The following is an 11,300-nucleotide window of genomic DNA, read 5'->3' as shown; positions in this document are numbered from 1 at the left end:
TGGTTGTCCCAGTTTGTGAAAAAGCAGTTGTGTGCCACCAATCAACTTCCTGCCCTCACAGGCCATGTCTCCTGTCAGGTTTGTGGGATTGGGATGAAAGTCCCTGGGAACTCGAGTGGCTTGTGGGATGGGGGAGCTTGGCTCTGCAGCACCCAGCTCTTGAGGTGAATAACACAGGGCTGCTTGTCTTTGGCAGTTCAGCTGGGAAATGAGAAGGAAGGACGGGAGAGACCTCTATGAGGCTGAACTGCATTTCCATCTTCAACTGTCAAATGTGAGTGTAAGTTGGAAATATCAAACACTATCTCCCAGTATTGAATATGCTTTTCACTTGCACATCAAAGCCTACAAACACTTGAATATTTCCATCCCCTCTTCCACTCTTGTTTTTTTGTTTACTTGGATTGCCTATTTTTAAATTCCAAACCCCATATCATAGATGTGCCTAACTAGCTGCAATGAAGGAAAATGCTTCTGCCCAGTTGAAAGGGGGAGGAGGGAGTACCCTACATGGTGTATCAGGGTAGCATAACAGTGGCTGCCTTGGTTTATACTTGCAGGTGATCATAATCTGAGTGGCCCCTTCACACAAAAATGTCCCCAGATGTCTGGAGGGGGTGGAAGCATGGTGGGTGCTGAACCAGTGCAATGAGCCGGGGGTTTGCAGCAGCACCAGGTTACTTGCTAAAGTGTGTGCAAATGTGTGTGTGCATTGTGACTGCTGGCTGCAGGGTAGGCTGCCAGGATGCCTTGACCAGCTGCCTCTGAGGTGTCCTCAGGGTGACAATGGCAACAGAAGAGCACCAGCACCTGTGTCTCTCTGAAAGAAAGGGACTCAGTTGCCGTCTCAATCCTCTCAGCTTCTCTCCTTGTCCTCTTTGCCCCTGGCAGAGGTCAACTAATTACAGCCTCAGCAGCTGTTTGAGTGGCTATTTCAGTGGCTGAGTTCCCCCCACACTTCTGAGCACAAAGCCCTTGGATGAGGCGAGCCCATGCAGGTGCCTGTCTATAGATGAGCTGGGTTTGCTGCCCACCTCTGGGGAAGCAGCTTGCCCACCTCTGGGGAAGCAGCTTCCCCCCCAGCAGTGTGCCTGCCCCTTGCTTTGCAGATCAGAAGGTGGCAGCTCTAGGTGTAACTTCATGGGCCAGGTGCTTTTGTTGGAGGACAGGGACTATAAAAGCTGTGGGAGACAGGGCTGTGGCTCTCACAGAGGCTCCTGCCCTGATGGGAAGTCTCCCTAGTAGCCAGGGATTGTCTTACCCTTTTATTTTGGTAGGCCTTCACGAACACATCAGATGCTACCAGGTCCTTCAGCTGATACCTTTTTAGGAGTTTGTCTTTCTGTGTCTTAGGAGTACTCCAGTGACAGAAAATGAGCTGAGCATCTCTGTGTATTCTGTTCCTTCACTGTGTCCTTCAAAAAGAAAAATTGGTGGTTGAAATTTTTTTTAAAACTCTTTCTTTGGCCCCTGAGAATTTTGGTGATACTTGGATCACGTTTCTCTAGATTTGTCAGCAGCTAGAGACTTATTTGTCTCTTTATTGTTAACTGAGTCTGCACCTTCAACATGGAACTGTGTGGTCCAGGCAACTGGGAATACCATTGTGTCTTGCTGTTGATGAGAATGGCAAGGCTGTGGAGTCATTGAGCAAAATTTGAGGTTTTTCCTCAAAATGTAAGGGATCTCAACTAGTGAGAGAATTGAAATTTCCTGGGCACGTCAGATACACATGAACCTGGTGGTTTCTCATAAAGCCAGACTTACTCATCATCAGTATTTTACACATGGTATGGACCTATGTTGTATTTTTTCAGTCTGGGTAGAAGAAGCAGAGCTGGGAATGAGACACCAGTTTGTCTCTGCTGTGGCACTGTGCTGGAAGAGTCCATGGAGCACATGTGTTTGTGTCTGCTCCCAGTCACACTTTTAGCTTAAGGAATAGATACGTCTGCATGAAGATAAGGATTTTTCTCTATTGTTTGTAGTGGACTAAACCTCAGCACCTACTAAAGTCAATGCTTTTGCAGCAGTGTAAAAGTGAAAAAAAAAAATACTCCCCCCTCAAGAAAACAAGCCCAAAACCAAACCAAACACAACCTTCCCAGCAAAAAACTACCACAAACTGGTAAGTAAAAGGAAGGCAATTGGTTAAGAATTAATTTTTTTCTGAAAGATAAAACTATCATTTTTAATTTTTGAAAATTGCAATAGTTCTGTTCATGAGCACTCAGTGGCTTTTAGCAAAGCTTAGAGTAAAAGTAATTTTTTTTAATGGCATTTTGTAGTCAGACATCCTGCAGGGTATGCAGAAAGGGAATGGCTAAATATTTTTCTTTGCTGGTGATTTTCCTTGGCTGATTTTGAGTCAGGTGGTGATTTGGTCCTTTTTTATTGCACCAGAACATGCTCACTTCTTAAAATAGTGCAGGGGGACAGGCAACCAGTCAGAGTAAGGGCATTGGTGCTGAGTCAGTTTTCCAATACAGATGTGAAGGTTTTAGTTGTATCTGTGGATATGAAAAAATACATTATCACCTAGTGCCTCTTAAAGCTAGCCTATTTATTTATATTCTGCACGGGTTAGGTGTCTATTACCAGAATTTATGGCAAACATTTGAGATATAGGTAGTTGTAGGTTTGACAACAAAAGTGATAAAGAAGCTGTGGAGGGCAATGAAAATTGATGGGCAGAGAGAGTGATGAACAGCAAAAGTGCCATTATGGTCAAGTGATGGGGTAGAAGGTGAAAGAGAAAGAGAAATGGGCTGTTTGCAGTAATTTGGATATCTTCAAACCTCCTTGTTCAGCTGCCTTTGAGCGTCAGCTTACTTTATTTACTGTTGCACTTGTTGGTAATGTCACTGCAGTGGAGTGAGATACCTGAACTGTCCATGCTCATGCCTTTTTTTGTTGGTGAGCTGCAATTTGTGTATTATTTCTCATTTTTCCAAAGACTAAGAGAAAAATGCCCCCAATACAAAGAAAGCAGGGGTGTAGCTTCTATAACAAAGACGTAAAAATTGCTATCTTTCAACAAAAAAGTACTCTTTCTTTCATATGTTCAAAAAATGGTCTTATTTTTGTGGACAAAAGAGGGGAAGGGTGGTTTTGGAGGCATTTTGTTGGATGGATGTGGGTTTTCCCTGGGAGGCAAGCTCACAGGGAGGACTTGCAAGTCTATTATTTGAACACTAGAAAGGTGCATGTGACTTGGTTTCTCATGCAGTTTCTAAAAAAAACCAGTAAATGTTATGACCCCTTTACCTACATCATGTTTTTACTTGTGGCTGCCTCTGATGATAATGCAGTTACTTCTGAAGGCAGCTGGTCCTTTTCACGCATAATGTAATCAAAATCCAACTGCTAATAGAAATGAAAGAAAAGGGTAAGAGAGGAAAATTTAGCAGCCTCTCGTATCACTAGTGAAGTTTTGATGACTTAAAATGTCAAGAACAGTGGTTGCAGCATTTAGGGAGAGTTTTTTAAAGACTTTTTTCCATCTCTGTAGCTTCTGTGACCCTACTACTTCTGCCTAATGCTGTTAGTTGAAACAAAAATATGAACTGTGTTCCCTTTTCTTTACAAGATTTAAGTATGGAGAGAAAGGGAAAATCCATATTTCTGGAAAGCAAACCAGAGAAACTTCAGAACAGGGAAAACTTCCAACTGAAGAAATGCTATTAATTTTGGGAAATTCTGCTAGGTGAAATTCTGTTCAGCCCAAAGCTCTGAGTAGTGCCATAGTGAAAGTTTCCCTTTAGCTCATTTTACATTTTATTTGTTTTGATTTAAAAATTGCCAAGGAGGTAGAAGGTGGACAGATGTGCTCTGTCAGACGTAGCGGGAGTGGGTTATGAAACTTCCGTGAGTGCTTCTTGTCTGCTTCAGCATAAAGTCAGCCAGCAAATTGAAATCTTCTCCAACAAGGATTTAAATTAAATTGACTGCCTTTGCATTGGGTCAAAGCAGGAGCATTCATATAATCAATTAATGTGGCTCAGCTTTGGGGATGGCAATCTCCAGTTGAGACAATAATGAACAGATGGGGCTTGTAGCTTATTAAATTGCTAGCTCCATGGCATCTGTGCCATGGACTAAAAAGCAGGTAGGGTCATGTTTTGCATAAATGTATTGCATGACCTTGGGGGAGTCTTTCAATTGCTCTCTGCCTCGGTTTTCCTTCTTCCAGAGAGCCTTTAAAACACGAACTTGGTGCCTACTTAGGAAGATAACACCTACATTTGGAGTTGCTGACCATAAGACAATATAGGTTGAGCTGTTTTAATAATGCTGATGTAGATAGACCCCTAGTTTAGATGCAGCTACATGGGCAAAAATAAAGAGTGGCTTTCTACTGGATATCTACATTCTCTTTGGGAAGTGGTTTGTTCTTATTTTTTTTCCCCCTCTGGAAATGAGGGAGTGGCATTGCCTGAATGATGTGCCAGAAGTGGATGTCAGCACACTCTGCCTCAATCTCAGAAATGACCAGAAGGGATGTGAATAGAGGAGTGCCTCACTGAACCTGAGGCATTAGATATCTCTGAGAGGAAGGATGCATTAGCTGAAGTTTGGCTCTGTGGCCCCTCAGCTCATAGATGGGCTGGCAGAATGAGCCCCTGTCTTTGCCATGTGCTGTGGGAAGATGTATCACAGGTCTCAGCAAGAAGGCTTTGCTCATATAATCACACTTGAAAGCCTCTTCTAGCACAAGGCAGGCCTGAGCAGTTTTCTAACCCCCGCTGCAGTACGTTCTCAATCCCACTTGTCTCTTCTAGCTGCAATAATGTAATTGCTGCTATTAATAATAAACTGACAGGCTGTCTTTAAATAACTGTAAGGCTGATAGACTAGTGTCGGTTGGATGCTCCAAAGTTTGACTAACAGAAGGGAGAAATAGAACAGCTCCATTCTCAGCTCTTCATGCAGAGAAACAAAGGCTGGCAATGGGAAGAGGCAATGGAGGGCTGACACACGTGGCACTGCGGCGCCTCAGGAACTTTCTGCAGAGCAGTTGCTGTGTGACTTGCCTGGTTTCTCCTGGAAAAGACTAGTTTTCATGCTGACAAGTGTAATTTCTGAGCTTTCGTTGAAGTTTTCTTGTCTCAAAGAGAGATTTTAGCAGGTTTGAGTTTAGGTTCTTATGTAAATCCAGCAGAACCAGAGTGGAAGAAGAAGCCAAATTCCAAGCTGCCCCTCCGTTCACCCTCCTTGGGTGAGCTGGGCTGGTGCTCCAGCGATGAGGCTGACTGCCTGCAGAGACATGCAGTCAGGTCAGAGGGGTGCTGTAATCCAGCAGGGGGTCTCTGGGAAGCTGGAGTTTAGCCCAGGCCCCTCAGTGCCTGCTACCAGTGTGGTCTGTTTGTGTTAGTTTTACCTGTCTTATCCGTAAAGGGAGTGTCTTGAAAGGGGTCTTAGGCAGAAGGATGGGACCATAGGATCACTGAAGGCAGTATCAGGGCAAAGACACCAGCAGAGGCAGAGTGGAGGGCTGCCTGGGGGAAGATGATGACCTGTGTTTTGACACTCCACAGGTCTCTGACAGCCAAAATCCACCCACTCAAGACAGTTACTCTGAGGGGAGGGTATCCAAATCTGACACCTTTCCAAGGCTGGGACCTAATGTCTTGCTTTCAATGCTTCAGTGGGGGATGCTGTACTTCTGCAAACTGGGTTTTGTAATAGAAAGTCTGGCAGCATCAGCATGCAACGTGCTGCTCTGATATTCAGTGGGCTCCCTGTCAAATGAGAGGGGACGAACAAGATAATGAGCCAAGGAGAGAGAAGCCTGGCATGGGTAAAAGCCGTAAAAGAGCATGAGTGTTATCAGTGTATTTTAACCCTAGTAGCTGAATTATTTTTTGGATGATCTAGCATGGTTATATGAGGACAAAATGGGTTTCTAGCCATTTAAAGTCATTTTTGAATCCCTTTCAAAGCTTCATTAATATCTGCAATTATGGGCAGCTACAGTGCACTTGACCCAGCATGCTAGTGTCACCAGGCTAAGCTGAATGAATCAAAAAAACTTTATCATGCTCTCTGACCCTGCTTTGGCTACAGACACAGGGGGTGAGTAGAAAAATCTTTTACCTGCACCAGGCTACCAAGTCCATGCATCTATGTAAAATGTGTTCCTCTTAAAACCATTATTGTTTTGCTTATAAATGTCTTTAATACTTAAATGAGGTTATGGAATTTCTGTTGTATTTAAACTGTTAAATAAAATGATGGTTTCCAGTGATGAGAACAATTAAGCATGCAGGATGTAATGAAACTTGATAGAGACTCAGCTGCTGTCCCCCCTATTAGTGTGCACAGCTGTGCATGCGTGTCAGCATTTGCAGGTTAAAGAAGCAATTAATCTGAGCAGGGTGAACGTGAAACTCTTACTTAAGCACACAGACAGATTGTGAACCTCAGTCCCCGACTTTTTTGTTAAGGTCGCAGCTCAAATTGCAACCAGCTAAGTAAGTCTGTGCTTCTGAAATCCCACAGTTCTGATCAAATATGAGGGGTCACACTGGTGAATGATGTCCTGGTGGCATAAACCCACATTGCCAACAATTTATGTACCTAGTGATTCGACACAGTGATTCATATCTGCTGTGATTAAAGGCTGTATGGCTTTGTAGCTCTTGATATAATTTCTGTGGGGCTAGATTACAAAAACAACAAAATGTCAAGGACTAACATTTGATATTTTTGCTCATGAACAGGCCTTGTGTGCTTGGGCAAGCTCATGGGGGCTCTCAAGCATTTGGCACAAACAGCACTATCACCTACAGCAGTTGGTGCCCACTGCACTTTGTCTGGCTGTGAGATTTGCAGGGTGTGCTTGCAGGCTCCGTGCCTCCTGCTGGGCAAACAGGAGCTGCAAGGGCCTTTGAACATCCTTGTGCTCTGCGTGAGGTGAGGAGGAAGAGAGACAGGGAGTTGTCTGTTTAATTTCATTTGGAAAATCATACATTAAAGACGATGCTATTGATAATCTGCTGAATGTACTGACACTCAGAAAGAATGGAGAAAGTAGGTTAATAAATCACCCTATATCCACTTTAGTCTGCATTCCAATTTTCATTTCTCAGAAACACAAATTGCAGCTGTTCTTTAAGTTGTCTGATCTATCCTCTCAAGAAGCCAATTTTGTTTTTAATTTCCTATGATGAGACTCAGAAGATGCTGGATAAAATACGAGGTGAGTTCTTTTATTTCTTTATTTTTAAGGCAGCCTTGTGTGTAACACATCATGGTTTTCTTCTTTGCTGCCAAGGAAAGTGCTCATCTCTTAAAGCATTCTTGATGGAAGAGTTGTCAATGAGAAGTGCAGAGCTCCAGCCTCCTGTCTAGCAGGGGTAAAGAAAATATAATCAGTAAAATGGGTGATCGAAGCAGGTGCAAGGCTTGAAATTACTCAAAACATTTTGAAAGGGAAAGAAATAGTAAAAAGACCTGAGCTGCAAAGGTTTTAGTGGTGTGTTTCTTTCTCCCAGCTGAGCTGCAGTTAGAGAAGTTCCAGGTTTAATTCCCAGTGCACTCCATAATAATAAAGATATTTTATTAAAATATTAGCAGCTGGGAAGGAATTTTGCAAAATGCTGTAAGAAAAACCCTTCTGCATAAATAGGATTATATGGAAGTTTTCAATATGGTAATTTAGTTGGGGATTTTTATTATTTTTTTCAGCTGCTATGGGACTTTAAAGCCAGGGATGTAAACAGGGAAATCAAATTTTTGAAACCAGCTGCTGTATTACACATCACCAGCCATTGCTTTCATACAAAACTGTCCTGTCTGCAGTAATGACAAGGAACTAGAAAAGCAAAATTAAAATCTCTTTACATGACAAATAAGGACATTAATTATGTATTTATTAATTAATAGCATACTCCTGAAACCAAGGAGGAATCAAAGGAATCTGATAGCAGCATATATTATTTCCCCCTTTTTGTGCAGAACTTAATGTATGGTGCAGAGCATTAATGTTTTTATATAGGTTAGTTATAGAACTGAATTCACAGAAAGCCTGCATTTGACTTTTTTGTAAAATTTGTTAATTATCTGTACCAATAGTTCTTTCTACAAATGTGTTTACTTGAAACTATCTGAGCAAGATTAGAGGATACATTTCTGTCCGTGGGTTGTCCAGGAGCTATTTGTCTAGTCTTTTTTCGTGTCCAGGCACCTTCCTGCTTTGGACTGGTGCTTGCCAGTAAAGAGACCTGCTGCTGTTTTCCATTTTCCATGGGAGATTTGGCATTTCCTTTAACAAGTGCTGTCTAAAATGGCCACTTAGGCTTCTTTCTAGACAAAACTCCCAAGACATTTTTGGACAAGCCTCTTTTTTTGCATTGAAAGAATGCTTAAAGGGCTAAGTCTGACAGTGTAGAAAGCCTTGGGGTTTTGTTTGGCCAAATAGGACTGCAGAGCCTAAATTCTGTCTGTGCCATGTGTCTTGTCCTCTCCAGACTCTGGATGGTGGGAAGGTCTGTGCCAGAGCCCAGAAGCAACCTGTTGCTCTATTATGTGATCTTTGCCAGTTCTTGCTACATTTCCCTTTTGCACTTCTTTTCATATGCAGGGCAGTGAGACCAAAATTTTCAAACTCATTTTCAGAGATGAGAGTGACCAATCTTCTTGTGCTCAGGTTGAAACATAAAATCTGCTGCTTTGACTTAGTTTCCCTGCAGACTGGCACAAATTATAGAGCAGAAGGAGGAGAAAAATGTAAAGGAAGTAGAGGAAATGGAAAAAATGTAGAGGAAATGGAAACAAGCAAAGAGGACAGAGAAAGAGTGTGAAGAGAAAATGGGAATGAGGAAATAAACTCAACCGTGCAGAGCAGATGAATGCCTTAGGAAGAGAATTAGTGAGGAAAATGAGTCTGTTGTGATTTTTCTGTTACTACTATGGGGAAGGCTCCAGAAACCACCTAACAATGGATGTTGTAAAATAAGCTCTTTCTTGAAGGCAAATATGCACTACTTGTTTTAGCATATGTTCATGGAGAGCTGCAGATAACCACTGGAAATAAGGTAATGCTTTTCTAGCTGCTGGTGGTACCTAATCGTCCTCTCTCATCAGTCTTGTATCTTTTTTAAACAGATTTGCCCTCTAAAGTGCCTGGAGTGGGGTAATTTAAATTTCCAGGCAAAGTGGTAATTAAATTTCCAGGTAATTAAATTTCCAGGCAAAGTGAAGGCTGCAAGGAAAGGGAGAAAAGTGAGATGTTTACCTCCTTTGCAATCAATGGGACTTGCCTGTTTTCCCAGAGGAGAACAGTGCCCTGCTGTGGCACTTAACCTAAACCAGGTTTGCTAGGCTGGCAACTCGACTGCAGGACTACCCACAGCATTCTTTACCTGTGCCCACTTTGCCAGGAAGTCTTCAGTGTTACATGTGCCAGAAACTCACACAAAGCTCTTGAGTAAGCCTGGTTAGCTCAAATAATCTGATTTTATTGTCAGGTTATCCAGCCAATCTTCCAGAGCTTAGGGTTTGATTCTGCGATTGTTTCACTGTAATAGGGAGTGACCTGGGAGCAAGTAGTGGGGAGGTAAGGCTTCAGCTGCAGAATTGATGGTGTTTGACCCTATAACTCTGTGCTCCATTGGATCATATTCTGTTGATAGCAAAAAGATAAATATATTTAAATGCAGCCATGGCAGTTTTGAGGCCAGACTGGCCATGGGCCTGGCATGGGGTCCAGCATTTTACATTGCATTTAATCAGTCAAGGATATGGATCCAGGCTGTGACTTTTCATGCAGCAACAGCCTGGCAGCAAAAGCCAGGAGAGATAAAGAGGCAGAACATGTCAGTGAGGTGTCTGGTTAACCATAATAGAGCATGGGGGGTTTGATGTGGGTGGGAAAAAAAAAAATGAACCTCAGTGCCCCAAAAGTTGGAACAATTGCTGCAGAAAGTTTTGTAACAAGTACCACAGGAGGCCGGGCATTGTGTCTCACCATTTCTTTCCTTGCTTCCCTACTGGGAGTGCCAATTAGATCCAGCTCTGATGGTGGCTTTTTGACACTTTTGCTCACTGGGAAATGGACTCATACTAGTATTTCATTGCATTTAGGCTTTTAAAGGACATCAGAGAGAAATGACTTTCAGCTACTCTGTCTGAACTGGATGTTAGCCAAGACTCCACACAGAAATGGAGAGAAGGTCTTTGTTTGACATGACTATTCCCTAGTGTGTCACAGGCTTTCTGCAAATGTACTGGGTACCCTCAGTTATCTGTATCTAGTAGGAGTGTGTGCACCTCAGATTATTTTAGGTGCTGTCTCTGCACTATTAGCATTCACAGGCAAAACCTATTAGAGGGGAAAAGGAAAATCAGAGGGGGAAAGGATTTGAGATTTTATGTGAAAAGAGTTTTACATCCAAATCCCCCTGAAAATTACCTCAGTTCATCTGAATGCCCTTTGAAGCTTGTGAATTTGGCCTCTGGTCCTCATAAAAACAATGCTGCAAGTGAGACTTCAGGTCAATTGTCTTTTCCAGACATAAACTGTGGTTTTCAAAACTATCATTAAACTATTTGTATTTGCTATGTCTGTGTATTTGTGTTTTACATTTTCTGTACTTTCTGAATGTTGTAATTGCTGAGATATACTTTAGATAACCTCAGGATGGGATGTTCTTCATAGAAGCATAGAATGGTTTGGGAAAGGGACTTTAAAGATTGCCTGGTTCCCTCCCCCTGCCCTGGGCAGGGACACCTTTCTCTAGACCAGGTTGCTCAAAATCTCATCCAATCAGGCCCTGAACTCAGGCCTGTTTGTCTTAAAGACATCCCCCAGATTTTTCTGGTTGCTTATCTAGCTATTTTTCTTGCATAATTTAAATCTGTTTTCTTTTGTTTGATCTGCAGACATGGAGAACCACCTGTTCACTTTCTTTTTCACTTTCATGAACTCAAGGCTGCTTTTACTTCTTCTTCTACCAGTGAGTGTTTTCTTTCTCAGGTGAAACATCTTGTGACCTGCAGTTGGAGGATGTTTTTGAGGCCACTTGTGGTGCTCCTGTGTTGTGCCCTGTTGGTATCTGTTTGCCTTCAAACCAATGCTTTCCAGCAGTACATAAAAGTCTGACAGGAGCTGAAGAAGGAAAAAAAAAATTGTGTGATTGTGCTTATTTACCTTTCTATAATGTTCACCTTTCTTGTGCCAGCCAGGTATCATGGACCTGTGCTGTCTTTATGAGTGGCACATGCCCCAGCCCACCCTGTGCCAAAATGTCACCCAGCAGCTCCTCCCCAGCTGACATGCTGCCGCCTGCATCTCATCC

At 42.6% G+C, this 11,300-nt stretch overlaps 1 long non-coding RNA gene across 1 annotated transcript; it reads left to right on the top strand.

The window, feature by feature from the left end:
* The first annotated feature begins 6,417 nt into the window (after positions 1-6,417).
* On the top strand, positions 6,418-10,953 carry LOC136373670 (uncharacterized). Its single transcript, XR_010745697.1, has 3 exons — positions 6,418-6,529; positions 7,092-7,201; positions 10,885-10,953. It is a non-coding gene; the product is annotated as an uncharacterized lncRNA (long non-coding RNA).
* The last annotated feature ends 347 nt before the right edge of the window (positions 10,954-11,300 follow it).

The sequence above is a fragment of the Sylvia atricapilla genome, chromosome 2, assembly GCF_009819655.1.
Source record: "Sylvia atricapilla isolate bSylAtr1 chromosome 2, bSylAtr1.pri, whole genome shotgun sequence".
In the NCBI taxonomy this organism is placed as follows: Eukaryota; Metazoa; Chordata; class Aves; order Passeriformes; family Sylviidae; genus Sylvia; species Sylvia atricapilla.
The sequence above is the reverse complement of the archived record's forward strand: the minus strand, read 5'-3'. Positions and strand labels throughout refer to the sequence as shown.